At 46.2% G+C, this 14,757-nt stretch overlaps 1 protein-coding gene across 1 annotated transcript in view; it reads left to right on the top strand.

Moving 5' to 3' along the window:
- Positions 1-569: 569 nt before the first annotated feature.
- LOC138526811 (sulfotransferase 2B1-like) overlaps positions 570-14,757 on the top strand; it is a 387,634-nt gene continuing 373,446 nt past the window's right edge. The window contains exon 1 of the mRNA XM_069637513.1: positions 570-667. The gene's annotated coding sequence lies outside the window, so the exon portion shown is untranslated. The remainder of the gene's footprint in view (positions 668-14,757) is intronic.

Raw genomic sequence — 14,757 nt, 5'->3', positions numbered from 1 at the left:
TAACTCTAAGTATACAGCCACCACCACAGGCCGTTTCATTAATCAAGCAAATGCAAAGGCTTGCCATTTGAGCACATTTTCATAGCCACAGTGCATTTCCCATCTGACTATTAACTCAAGGTGAACTTTCAGTGATGGCTATTGGGTGTCGCTGTGCTGTGTGTGACTTGGCTGAAATGGCTAATTCTGCTTTCACATTTCATGTGGAAGGGTTTTTTTTTATTTCAAGCCTTTTAAACCCACCACTGATGATCCCTAATGACATGGACGTCATTTGGGCTGCGACCCCTCGTGATTCCATTGCAACCTCTGCCACTGCCTCTGGACCAGTCTTTAGGGAATTCGGTCATTTCCTGAAATGAATGTGCTTTTCAACGGGCCGATTTCTCCAGCAGAGCTTAAAAGTTGTACTTTTTGCTCTTTTCTTACTGAGCTGCACCTTGGACTTGTTTCAGCTCAGCCAGAAACACATTTCCATGACGTATTGTTATGAGGTCAAGAAGAGGTTATATAGGAACAGACACGGTTGCTTTGCAACGAGCCTTGAATGAAAAATCCCTGGCCCCTAACAAGTGTTCCTGTCACAGGTGTGGACTGCCACTCTCTGGATCCTGCTTCCGACTTGAGATACTGGAGCCTCAGAGTAGATAAACTTGGAAAACTGAAGGTAAGCAATTCTTAAAACATAATGAGTGGGTGTGCATATATATATATATATATATATATATATATATACATATCCCTGAATATTTTTGAAATTGTGTGGATGTGTAGGTTTGAACAAAGTGATTTTCACATTGAAAAGCCCTTTTGTAAATCAGCCCCTGTGTGTTCTTGTGTTCTTCCATTTCCCAGTGCCTGTTGTTCTGAGTGCATGCTCTGGCCTGTGTATCCCCCTTTTTGTGCATTGCCACACGAGAGCTGTACAAGATATGGCAATTGAGAAGTGTGCCCAATGCACTTACAAGCAGTAATGTATTAGATCAACACTGATGTAAGACCTGGTGCTGACTCCTCGAGGCTACGCGTTATGCAGCAGAGTAGGTACGGCAGCAAGGCGTGTCGAATGAAACTGTCATCTGCTCCCTCATATCTCAGCCAGTCTTTGCTCATAATGTGAGATTGTTGGGTAGATAACTACTAACCACTTGCATATGTTAATAACTGCATGCCGGGATTTTGCTTATTGGTGAATGAATACATGTTGTTCTTGGTCGTGCCATGGCTTGTGGGCATTTTCAAGCGCCCGCAGTAAATGTGTCACTTTAATATTAAGTTCCACATTTTTTAAAGGACTTTTTTTTTTTACTCTTCTGCAGTCCTATTTTTGCAAATGCTAGAGATTTTACAATGTTCGAAAAATGCCCGTGATGTTTATCCAGGTATCAGCTTTAAACATCCCTGCAAAGTGTCTCTTTAAAATGCAATGGGTCCTGCAACAGGAAATGGGCCCCATCCCCGAGAACACTCTCAGACAAGAAGGCTTAATAGGCCAATGGGAACCATTTAAAACGCAATGCCCCAAATGATGTAGGAGCTCTACCAAAAACCCAAGAAAGGGGCAGGGACGTCATTTCAACAAAATGCCTGGGGTAACGGAAGTGACATCACACAACCCTTGACTTCCGATGACCCCACCCCAAAGTGACATTACAGAAGCAATGGAACACAACCTTTCACCCCTTGACAAACCAGGAAGTGGCATCACATAGCATTGTTTCTAACTACACTATAAAAATACAGTAACGATATCACTGTAATGTGATATACATTTCATATAAGAATGTATCACCATATGTATCGGTAATACCAGTGTGTATAGGCCCATATTACCAAGTTACTATGAATGCATGCATACGTCCAAGGCCAAATGATAATGATGTGTTATTATGTAGCACTTATACTTCAGCGGTTTATCTAAAATAAATATATACAGTACAACATCACCTAACCTGTGTTGGGACTCATTTATCTACCTCAGAAGCATAAAAGGCTGAGTTGGCCTTGCCAGGATTCGAACCTGGAACCTGCAGATCTCTCTCTCTCTCTCTCTCACACACACACACACACACACACACACACACACACACACACACTTACTTTTCAGCAGTGAGCGCTCAACCAACTGAGCTATGTTACCGGGTATAGTAAAATGAGCAATTACATGCTTGAATGTTCTCAAAGTCAGAAAGCAAATCACACTCTGTAGTGGTTACTATTACACTGGAACCTTCCATTCAACAGCAGGCCCCTTGATCTGAAGGTCTGGTGCAAAGGTGGCCATATGTCAAGTCTGCATGACTCTACTTTTCAGGCTTCAGAGGTTGGCAAAATACATACCATGGGGAGGGTTCAGAACTGTGTATTAAAGAATTTAGACTAGCGCTGGGAAAGCAGCACACTCACATGGCATCCCGTACTCTGGACACTCGTTACCTCATGCACGCAAACAAACATCCTGAACAGGGAGATAGGAAAGATAGGCACATTTCAACGAAGCTTTAATTGTGGCACAATGAAATCAAGGACCACTTTACGTGCTATGGTCAAACAATTCTACACTTTACACAAGCTGTTATGCATAAGGATTTTGTCAAGTGATCGAGGACACCTTGATGGATGCCCAGGGCTGTCACAGGGTGAGGTGAGGCCCGGGGCAAAACATTTGGTGAGGCCCCTTCATTTTTTGCACTTGGCCAGTGGCACCGTAAATAAGTGAAGCGAGAAATCTCTACTTGAGTTTATTTATGGAAGAACTCGAATATGGTTTAGTCTTATGACTGCAAATCAACTAAAGCAAAGCCATGTTTCTAAGCTGAAGAAAGGTTTATTCCAGACTTGGTTTGTCATAGACAAGACACACGAGTCACAGCAAAGCATTTGCACTGTTGAAAGAAGTGAATGCATTGTCTTCAAGCACTTGCAACTAAACCTGTGAAGATGGGCTCAGTTGCTTAAATTGTCCCCATCCCGGTTTCACCATTTAACCAAAGTGTGTGATCCTGGGCAGATCATTTAATCACACTGTGTCTTATCAGCAGCTCTGTGCTTCACTTCAGAGCTTATGTTAATATATCATGCTGTTATTATTTAAATTAAGTGCCTGTCGATGTCCACAAAATGCCTACGCTTCTTGCCCTTTCCCGCTCTCCACTCTGTTGCTTATTTTCTAACAAACTTGTAATTATAAGGACGCTGTGATTTGTGAGTTGTTAAACTTGCTCTAATTGCGGTCCAAGTGATGTGAATGAGACCTGCGAGGGTCAGTAAATAGGTCTGTGTTTTGCAACACTACTGTGAGCACAGGATGACTCATTGCTGTTGCCAAACAGTATCGTATACCATATACTGTCACATCTGCTATTTTCACTGCTGCTCCCTCTACCTGGCAACTCTCATACCTATTTAGATAATGTGTTGTGTTCTCCTTGTTTCCCCTCCCTTGCTTAGTCGTGCTCTGAAACACCTGTGTACGAGCGCGATACAAATAAAATATCATATCATATGATACATAACAATCAAATATCTAAGCTGCCAGGCCTTGTGCTGTCTGTTTTTCCCCCATCCGGGGGGAGATGAAGTCTGCCTAGGCCCTCTTGCCTCTCAGTGCGCTGGTTTTGAGGGGACAGCAGCAACAGAAGAAAAGACCAGCTGCACACTCGGGTGACAGGAGGCGAGAGAAAAGTGCCCGCCATAGTTTGAAAGGTGATTCACTCACTGAGAGAAGTCTCCTCCTCCTCCAGCCGAGACAAAGTGGCTATAAGCGAGCTCCAAATCACCAAATGACACACACGGAAAGCCAAAATGAAACCGCACCTCTAGACCTCACCAGCCTTGGTGAGGTGTTCCCTTCAGACAGTGTAAACTCAGGCAGGCCTGGCACGTTGGGTACTGAGGTTGAGCTGAGCAACAGTAATCCCCCAGAGAGAGGCCTGCAGATCTGGACACAGAGCCCTGCAAATCCAGAGAGAGGTCTGGGAACATGAATGAGATCTGCAATACCTAAGGCAGGTCTGATTCGTATGAAAAGCAGGAGGGGATCTACATTTTCAGAAGGAGGCCTGTGATCTCACAGAGAGAGGCCTGGACATGAAAGAGGGCTGCAAGGTTGCGAGAGGCCAGCGAGCATGGGTGGCTTGCAAGCACAGAGGAATGACCCAGCGAGAGGCATTTAAAGCCTGAGAGAGGACTGCAAACCGAGAAAGAGTCCTGAAAACCATGAGCTAGGACTGCAAACCCAGAGAGGTCTGAGGAGAGAGAGAGAGAAATAAGTAGGCACTTGGGGAAGCATGCTCTGTGAGCACAAAGAAATATGAGGATGAGGGTCTGTGAACTTAGTAGAGGCCTATCAGCATGACAGATGACTGAGAATGAGAGGCATGAGAGAGGCCTGTGTGCATGAAAGAGGACTGAGAACGAGAGGCATGAGACTTGAGAGAGACCCATGTACATGAGAGATGACTCACTGTGAGAACGGGAGACATGAGAGAGGCCTGTGTGCATGAGAGATGACTGTGAGAAGGGGAGACATGAGACAGGCCCATGTGCATAAGAGATGACTGTGAGAACAAGAGGCAGGAGAGAGGTCCATGTGCATGAGAGATGACTGTGAGAAGGGGAGACATGAGACAGGCCCATGTGCATAAGAGATGACTGTGAGAACAAGAGGCATGAGAGAGGTCCATGTGCATGAGAGATGACTGAGAACGAGAGGCATGAGACAGTCATGAGAGATGACTGTGAGAACGAGAGGCATGAGACAGTCATGAGAGATGACTGTGAGAACGAGAGGCATGAGAGAGTCATGACAGATGACTGTGAGAACGAGAGGCATGAGACTTTGCCACATTTTGCACTGCACACAGAGCTTGCAACAAGTCAGACAGTAACCTTTGTGGGACCCCTAAACACTCTTAACTGCATCCCTGTCCTCGCTGCTACTATAGGGTGCATTAGTGAGTGTCCACGTCACGAATCACTCACTACAGGAGAGAATTGCACGACTGGTCACCACTCTCCGTGCCCATACTAATGCCAACAATGTCAGTATCCAAACATCATAGCGTATAGAACAGATCAGGGAGGGCACGGGGAGGGTTTTAGGCACGGTGGCCCGCCGTTTTGCCCTTTTCACCGATACTAAATACACTAGTGAATTTTGACTTAAAGCTATACTCTGAAGCTGCACTGTACTTCTTTGTACCGACTGTCATGCAACTCTTTATGGAAGCTCTCTGGTGACACTTCCTATTTTCACAATAACTGTTAGGTTATATAGCGCCTAGACTATACGAAGGTTTGCAAAGGCTTTAATAGCCGATACTGTTTCTGAAGTGAACCGCACTCACCGTTTAGCGCCATTGCAAACGTAATAGCAAAGCCTGTGTTTAGAGCGTTACGAAGGGCAAACAAGATTGCAGAAAGCGCTATATCCAACAAAGCAAGTACTACTGATGGACCTGAGAAGGATGAGTGGGTGGGCAACTTGCTCGGCAGCTGGCACACAGATCTCTGCACGAGGCGATTTACTGAATGCAGTCCCTTCGTAGCAGCCAGCAGGGGTGAGAGGAAGCCCTGTGAATGGATGGATGGATGAATGGATTTATGCATGGGTGGATGCATGTGTTTATGGGTGAGCAGATGCATGGATGATGGTTCGAAAGAGGTGCGGATGGGAGAGGGGATGGGGAAAGAGTTGAGGGCTGGACGGATAAGTGGACAGATGCAATGCAGCAAGCGGGGACGGATGGATGGATGGACGGACGGACAGACACGTGAGTGAAGAATGGGTGTACGGACAGATTCACAAAAGTATTGCCGAATGGGCAGATGGACATATGGAAGATTTTAATGATGGATGGCAGGAGAGAAAGAGAGAGACAGAGTAAACAGAAGATAGATAGGCTGACAGAAGAAAGTGACCGAAGGTTTAGGGGAGAGATATGCAGAAACATCGGACCGGATGGACAGACCAACAGACAAGGCCGCAGAAAAGATGGCCTGGAAGACAGGCAGAATATGCGAAGACCAGAGGAGGAGAGAGGTGCAGACAGACAGAGAGAGCAAAGAGCAGGCGGACAAACAGAGGAGGGCAGAGTGCATGAGCAAGTCACGAACGATGCAATGGCTGGACGGACAGAAGGACAGGTGCAGAGGTGACATCAGGGAACACTATATGCACAGTCAGAGGGGCCGAAGAGAAGGTGGGCAGGTATGACATGCATGGCAACTAGAGATTGAATGGAGAAATGGGTGGGGCCAGAAGGGGGGGGAGAGAGAGAGAAAGAGAGAGACAGAGAGAGAGAGACCAGGAGGGGGAGATAGAGCCACGAACATTACCCCATATAGAGCAACAGGCAGACATTTTTTCTCTTACCTCCAAGTGTCTGTCACTGACACTGGCTGCTGTTGCCTATCGCCTGCCCTCGCCTCGCCTGTGCCAGCGCCGCGGCCGGCCTGGGTCAGGGTGTGGTGGTGTGGCTGCCTGAGTGCCGACTGCCGGCGCCGCTGAATGCCCTCCTGGGCTGGGCAGGGGTACCGTAGGTGGTCCTGTGCCTGGCTCGATGGTCTCTCTCCTGGACTCCCCGGGACCCGGCCTGGCCTCCTGGCTGCCTCCTCGAAGTTGACCTGGTCCACTGAGTCCTGGTGGTCTGTCCTGGTGGACAGGAATCCTGAGTCCTGGCTGTGGCACTAGTCCTCCTCTGTGCGTGGCTGAGGCTATGACTGCAGCCCAGTCCTCTATGTGCACAGCAGGCAGCACCTGTTGAATGCCAGCTACAGCTACTAGTCTGTGTCAGGGAGGGCAGAAGGGTCAGAGGGAGGGCATAATATAGGGGCGGGCGCCCTGGCATTTCAATTTGGCCTGGCCATTTGTTGCAGTAGCAAGTGTAAGTAGCAACTTTCAAAGTCTTTCATGTGCACAGTGCACACCTGCGCCGCTTTCCCCTGCAGGCAGCCTGGCTCCAGCAGCCTGCTGCCGAGGGGCCAGGTGTGAATCGTATCTTTGCAATTGCAAAGAAACACTTGTTGTCTTGTCTCTCTTCCGACAGAGCGGAAGCCGGGCCTGACTCCTGAGCACCAGACAGACCGTCCCTCGCACCCGGGCCCAGGCCCTCTTGTTGTTTGCAATTTGCAATTTTGCATAATTGGTTTGCAAATACATGCTGCCTGATGCATGCATCATAATTTATGATGCATACATCATGCATGCATGCTGCAAATCAAAGCAAGGTAACAATGAGTGTTACCTTGCTTTGTTGATTTATGCTGAACCCCCCCCCCCCCAGCCCCCTGCCCCAGCCAGCCCAACCCCTCCACCCCTGGTTCTGCGTGAAAGAGAAAAAACAAACAATTGTGATGTCTGTCACTGGGACTGGAGATCTCAGATCGATGTGATGCATCATGTTGTAAAATGCACAGCTGCCGGCGCCGCGCGCGCGACTCGCAAGGCCCCGAGGTTCTGTGGGAAAACAAACAATTCTGGGACTGGAGAGGAGATGTTGTTTTGTTTAATAAAATACAAAGCCGCCCGGGCCTCGCGCTCAAGCCGCCCGCACCCCTCGCGCGAGGCCCCCCCTGAGCGCGAGGCCCGGGGCAGTTTGTCCCCCCTGCCCCCCCCTTGTGACGGCCCTGTGGATGCCTTGTGATGATCGTAACTGAGCCAGCGGCAGAAAAAAAACATGCTACAACTGCAACTTGCTAAAGCAAAATACATAGTCCAAAAGTGATCCAGTGTGCCTGAAATAAACCTTTAATGAGTGTAGTAGTTATTGTATGGAATCCCAGAAAGTCAAATTATTTGTTATTCCTATTCTTTCTATATATGGCAGTGAACAAAAAAGAAGGGGCTAAACATGTGATGTCATCAATGATGTCATCAATGGTATTTGTGATGCTATCTTTGATGTCCTGGGTGTTAGTCGCAGCAGTGCACGGTGGTGGCGCGAGTTATGGTTGCTTAGCTTACCATAACTGGCGAATTTCAGGGGTTTTTCAATTTTACTCGTAACCATAACCAAAGTCCTTTTAACAACGTTTTTTGACTGAATTTCATAGGTTTTTATTAGTACAACTTAACAATAACGTCCCTTTAACAAAGTTTTTTCAGTGAATTTCATAGGTTTTTATTAGTCCAACTTAACAATAACGTCCCTTTAACAACGTTTTTTCAGTGAATTTCATAGGTTTTTATTAGTGCATGCTATTTTTCTACAACTTACTAATATCATACTTACCAAATATAACAATATTTGTGTCCAATTTACAAAGTGTCACCTTAAAACTCTGCCATTTCCCACCTTCTAGAATAATTTTTAACACTTCTATACACTTTGTGCAACTATTTCACGTCTACGAATATCTGACTTCATTGCGGACCTTCTGGACAGTGCCATATGACCATACGCTGGCGCACGGCATGATGACGTGTCCGAGAACCCGTCCGCACTTCACGATAAGATTGGTGCTGTGCAGACAGTTTGGAATTGCATTTTGTACTCATCTAGGAACTTTCAAATTCAAAATTTCCCTTGCACAGCTCCAACAACTATTGCTACTCATTATCCATTATTAATCTGGTACACAGTACATACGTTTAGCAAAACTGCTATTTATCTTAAAATGGCATCAGCTATTGCCATTCTTCCTCCCCAAGAGCCACCACCACTGCTGTAATCAAGGAGCCTAAGAAACACTGCCCCCTACCTTAGAAATAACACACGCACAACATTTTCCCCTGTCCACCTGCCCCTGCATATGAATGTTTGGTGCCTCTTCCCTCATTTCCCTCCCCATCTTTCGTTCTTAGCTCTCCTGCCAAAAAAAAAAAAAATACAAAAATACATCCAAAAACAACAAAAGAAATGTTCCTTTAGGAACCACCGTTCACAGTTAAAAAATAGAACTAAAATAAACGTATAGACTCCATCTACTTTACATTTCTCAGTAAAGTACACAGACTCAATAAGATTTTCCAACATTTCCATTTGCATTTTGTGTTATGTTAATGGAAACATTGTGGCGTTCATGGATAACGAGGTCTCTGGACCATTATCCCCCCATTCCAGTTCCTGTAATGGGGGATGAGGCCATTCGCACCCTACGTTCTGAAAAGCCAGTTCCAGGTGGACATGGCCACTTTAACCCCATGTGTTGTCCCTCGTGGTCATGGCCAGTAGCCAGCTTGTCCGGATCATGACCTTATTCCATGACCCGGACCGTCTGGCCACTGCTCATGCCTACCGGCTATACCTCAGTGACCAAAAAGGTATATCACTATTTTCTGTATCTACATTATGACACTTGTTAAAAAATAAAACACGGGCACATTTGCAAAACAATGCCTTCAGATCCTTGCCAATGCTCCTTCCACAAGTTTGCTGGAAATCCATAAATGTTTTATTTTTTCAAAAGTGTCAAATGTATACACATACAATAGTCATTTAACCTAGCCTCCACTGGACAAAAACTATATAGACTTTATGAAAGCATTTATGATATGATATATATGTATATGATATGATATCTTTGAGGTTAGGGTGTTAGTCCTTGCAGTGCACAGTGGTAGCGCGAGTTATGGTTGCGTACTTTACCATAACTGGCGAATTTCTGGGATTTTCGGTTTTATCTGTAACCATAATGTCCCTATAGCAACGTTTTTCCATTGAATTTCAGAGGTTTTTTAGTAGTGCAACTTAACCATAACGTCTCTTTAACAGTGTTTTTCATTGGTTTTTAGTAGGGCAGTGTATCCAGAAAGTTCCTGTAGCATTGTTTTTTCACTGAAGGGGATACGATTTTAGTAGCACAACGTAACCATAACATCCCGTTAGCAGTGTTTTTTGTTAGTGAATCTGATAGGCTTTTAGTAGGGCACTGTAATCAGAACGTTGCTTTCGAATAGTGTTTTCTGTGAAGGTGAAAGTTTTGTGCTAGAGCAACTGAACCATAATGTGCTGTTAACAACATTTGTGCATGGAATCCTTGGCTGTCCTCATGACAAACTTGTTGAAAGGGCAAAAATCGCCTGTGTATTTATCCATTTGTTCTGCCCCTTCCCTTTGCTAACAGTGTCTGTGGATCTTAGAAATTGAAGGTGTACATGTTAAATGTTGGGGAGTGTTTGAGTGGTTTTTCTTTTTCTGTTAACAATGCATGGTGAGTCTGTGGTGCACAGTACGGTATCAGATGGCTGCAGGGGAGTAATATGGAGGTTTCCTAGGGATACCGCACCTGGTTGGCATATGTGCGATCACAAAGCAAGTTTCCGTAGGACTACACTACTGGCCGCATCTTCCAATGCACGTTTCAGTAGTTGTGGGAGTGCACGTCTGTCTGTTGCACAGCTATTCATGTGCGTAGGGCATTCTCTGTGTACTGGTAACACCTCCCCTGTCGCCAGGCCTACGGATTCATACAGTAGGCAGGCATTTCAAGCAGTCATGGCGACTGCGTGGGTTGCTGTGCAGACCTACCAATGTATGGCTGCAGCTTGCCTGGCTCTATGAGGCCCACTGGAAAAAAAGGAATAGCAACCTCCAATGTACGGTGGGTGTGTTAAATGTCGCATTAATTTGATTGATGTGCTGCTTGCCTTTCCATGACCCGTGAAACAGACACACCGTCTCTGCAGTGAGCACTATGACGGAAAGTGTCAAGGGTTTGCCGGTGGGTCGAACAGTGGAGTAAACATTTAATTGCAGGTGTAACAGTCTGCAGTGAGTCTGCAAATTGGCAAAGCTGGTGCGCCTTAGTCACTCACATACAAGTGCATGTAAAGAGAAGTAAACAAATAGCACATTCTTCGGAGCGCAAAGTATATCAGTGGTGGTTAGAAAAGTAGTGTAGCTGCATGGGTCTCGCTGAATACTTCTCTTCCTGCTCCGCGTAATGAAGCTGCGTTTCACCTTTTTGTAAGCATTCTTTTATTTCAGAATGTATTCATGTCCGTGAATACTGGTCCTATGGCTAATGGTGTACCATGAAGTGTCTGTACTGCATGTGATGAGAACTGAAATCGAAGCACAAGGGACCAGTGGGCAGGATATTGCCCTTCCAACAGTGCACGAGGATAATTTCATGTACAGCATTCTACACAGCTGCTCCGCTGTGCCACCAAAATGAACAGTCATGTATGGCAGCACATCCTTGCACACCATAGGCTGCCCTGCAGACCCTTACCTTACCTGGCAAAGGGCATTGTATTGTGCATGTAGTGCGACGCACGACTCTACAAAGGGGAAGTACTTGGAAGTGCTTGGGAAGGGTCGGTCCGGGAACATGACAATGACTGATGGCTATTTAAGTGAGGGCCCCCCAACATTTCCTTCTCTTTGTGCACTTCCCCTATTTTATCCCTGTAGATGGTGCCCCTTCCGTACCGGGCCTTGCCTTGCTTTCCTTCTGTGTGGTGTGTTACAAGATCAAAATAAATGCAAAGCAACTGGAAGAGAAAAAAAGTTTAATGAAATAAGCTGCTTTCAGAGTTAGAAAGGCACAAATAGACGTCTTCACAATGTACCGCGCTTTCTCCATTGCCGGACGAAATGAAAAATAACGCAGCCACATCCGTGTCTGTGGAATGAGATAAAAAGGTATGCATTAAATCTGAAACATACACATGACCTAGGCAAATGCTTCCCTCATCGAAAACAGTATGGAAACTCCGGTAACATATTGTGTACATTTCCCTCCACAATGAAGAACAAAAATGGCGGCATGATTGTGCATCACCAAAGTCTCACAAACACAAACCAAAAGCAGTCACTGCATTACAGTTACCCTATACCAGTTCAAATTCACATAGTAGAACCAAAATGAGCAACCAATGCACAGTGCGTTCCATTCACTTTCAATCAATGTATTCCAAACTCCCCCAAAAACCGTACACTGTGGCATGTGAAGCACACAGCCATATCCGCAACTTCCGCCTTTGTATCGACAAATACACTGTGTATCACAGTTTTTGCATAAAAGCCACACCCAGAAACCTTATTCAGCAATACCATCGCGTCCACAGGGCCATTGCTATGCCCGCCATCTGCAAAAGGGCCGGATGTGGCTCGTGCAACCTTGTCGGATGTGGCTCGTGCAACCTTGTATCTATTGCGATGTCCATAGACTTAACGTGCTGTGCACACCGGAGTGGGTAATAAATGTCAACCAGGTGTCATGATGCCTACCCCCGCGGACCCAGACAAGGTCCAACAACCCCGGAAGCAGGCATCAAGTTATTTTGAGCAAGCCCAAAAACCCCTGCTAGGGGCTGTTTGGGTGCGGTCTGGCGCCTATGGCGCCAGGCTCATATGGTGAGTCAGTCCCGGCACCATAGGCGCCAGGCTCATAGAGCCGAACTTACCTGATGCAGACCATGCTGCAAGAGCTCCAAGTCAAATGAGGCTTGGAAGGGACTATTTTACCTTGGGACTATTTTTTACTCGGGTGGGGCTTGGGAGGAATACTTACCTGGGACAACTTTGGAGGCTATTTAAACCACGCCCGAAGAGCAGCACATGCTTCACGTTATTCTGCATCCAGCAGCGTAACGCTCACCGTGTCTGCAAGCCTGCATCCAGTCTTCTGCCACGCCCGCCTCAAGTCTGCAGCTCCTAGAAAAAGGGGGAAAACAGAAGGAGAAAAGGTTAGAACAAGAGCAATACCTTCGATCCTTACCTGAATTCCAGATCCACCGCGCCTTCGAGCTGGAAGAAAGAAGTATTTCACGCACGCCGCCTCGCCTGCTGCAGCGCCGCGCTGAACTTACCAGCCTTCGCAGCATTCTCACGATCCACTGCATCCTTCTGCACATTTCCGCCGCACTCTGGCACCTAAGGGGAACACAAGAACAGCAAAGGTGAGCCAAGGGAATAAACAGAGGCAATAGTAACTACCCCCATAGACTTACCTGATTTACTGCCGAGGGTACTATTACTCTTCACGGGTCGGCGCAGTCTCATAGCATCCTCGCCGTACCCTGGCCCCTAAGGGGAACAAAAGGACAACAAGGTGAGACAAAGGGACAAGCAAGGGGAATCCTTCTCACCACAATAGACTTACCTAATTTTACCGCCGGAGGCATTATTCCCCGAACTTCATATTTTCTCTCCGCACCTGAATAAGGGAGAAAGCAACAGGTTACATTCTGGCCTTATTTTTATTGAACTGTGTTGGAAAAGACAAATCCTTACCTGAACTTCGTCAGCTACCACGAGGAACTCTTCACTGGGATCAAGCTGCAAACTGCAAGGAATCGGACAAGAGTGAAAGTCAGACACTTGAACTCTGACGAACTACAATGTTCTGAAACTCACCAATTCCTTCAACCAGAGAAGCAACTGGTTATCTATGCGTCCCTGTGCTCGATGCAGGATGGAGAGCTCATACTTCCAAACCATCAGGTGAGACTTTAAGAAGAGACATTATAGGCGATCAGTGGGGAGAACAGCAGAGGGAGGTGGGGGTTAACTCACAACTCCACGGGTGGTTAATTACCTTTCTCCATTTACAGAAGAATACTCCTACGGGCCAAGCAAACCAAGCTGGGTGGGCCAGTCCAGTCTGACATCTTAGCACTACACGTCACATTGGTGGAGACCGCAGCTGTCCAGTTCGGATCGACGCCCCTGTGGGAGACAGGTGAGCGTGACACCAGGGTAGGGGATTTTGTTTGTATCCCCTACCCTGGCTCTCAAAAAAGCTGTTTTGTATTTTTTTTAAAAGCTGCTTCCATAGAAGCTCTCAAAAAAGCTGTTTTGTATTTTTTTTAAAAGCTGCTTCCATAGAAATAATTTATTTTCTGGTTTTTATAAGTGTTTTTGTTTGCTGTACTTCGCCTCACATTCTTACAATAGTGTCTTCAGTGCAGCCTGTAGATTGGAAAACAAAATGCCATTGCCACTGGGCGACAAAGAAATGCCATTTCCATTGAGAAGGTGCACATATCGATAACCAATCTTGTCATTCTCACAGGAGTACATCCCAGCAGCATGCAAGAAGTTACACATGCTTCTGTTGATTAGACGCTTTCCGTAATCTGGCTGATGACAACATTCATTAGAATAGTTACATACGGGACTTGGTGGTATAGATGAGAAAAGCACCTTCGCAGTGAGAAAAATGCGCTTCACTGCTTTCATCGTCTTTTTGAGTTGACGGTACATGCAAGACATGGAACCCAAAAGCAAGCCTCCATAGTGCACGACCACAACATGTACAGTTGTGCAAGTGGCCACTCATCAACATTCTGCAAGCAAGTGTCCGAAACTACACACATCTACACTGCACCACAAAGCCACGACTTCCTCTAAATTAAAATTGCCAATAAAGCCTCTTTCCACAGCATACTGGAGCAGATCTAGCACAAAGCGATCACCCAATACGAAAACTGTGCATCTTGCCTTCTCTGCCAGCCTCACTACATAGAGTAATGAAACAAAATATGGCTGCCCTTTCTAGTGACGCACACCCTGACCACCTGATTCGACAATTTCCACAATCACATTTCCATTGGCCAACATGGTGAGAAGTGCAGATTGTGGCATGTGCGCTCTCCATGTAACACTAGCAGTTCTGTACAACAGTCCCCTGCATACATACTACACCCAGAAATGTTGTTGCGCAATCTCTCAGCCTCCAAAGTCCCATTTCCATGGCCACCATTCTGAAAATCCATAGATGCGGCGTGCATGGGGAAGAAATGTAAATCAGGGTAAGGGCTTTCGGCTGTAGGGGTGGCTCTGAAAAGAGCCGTTGTGGGTTTTA

This window comes from Ambystoma mexicanum, chromosome 1q (genome assembly GCF_040938575.1).
Source record: "Ambystoma mexicanum isolate Mex_15411 chromosome 1q, UKY_AmexF1_1, whole genome shotgun sequence".
NCBI classification, from domain to species: domain Eukaryota; kingdom Metazoa; phylum Chordata; class Amphibia; order Caudata; family Ambystomatidae; genus Ambystoma; species Ambystoma mexicanum.
The sequence above is the reverse complement of the archived record's forward strand: the minus strand, read 5'-3'. Positions and strand labels throughout refer to the sequence as shown.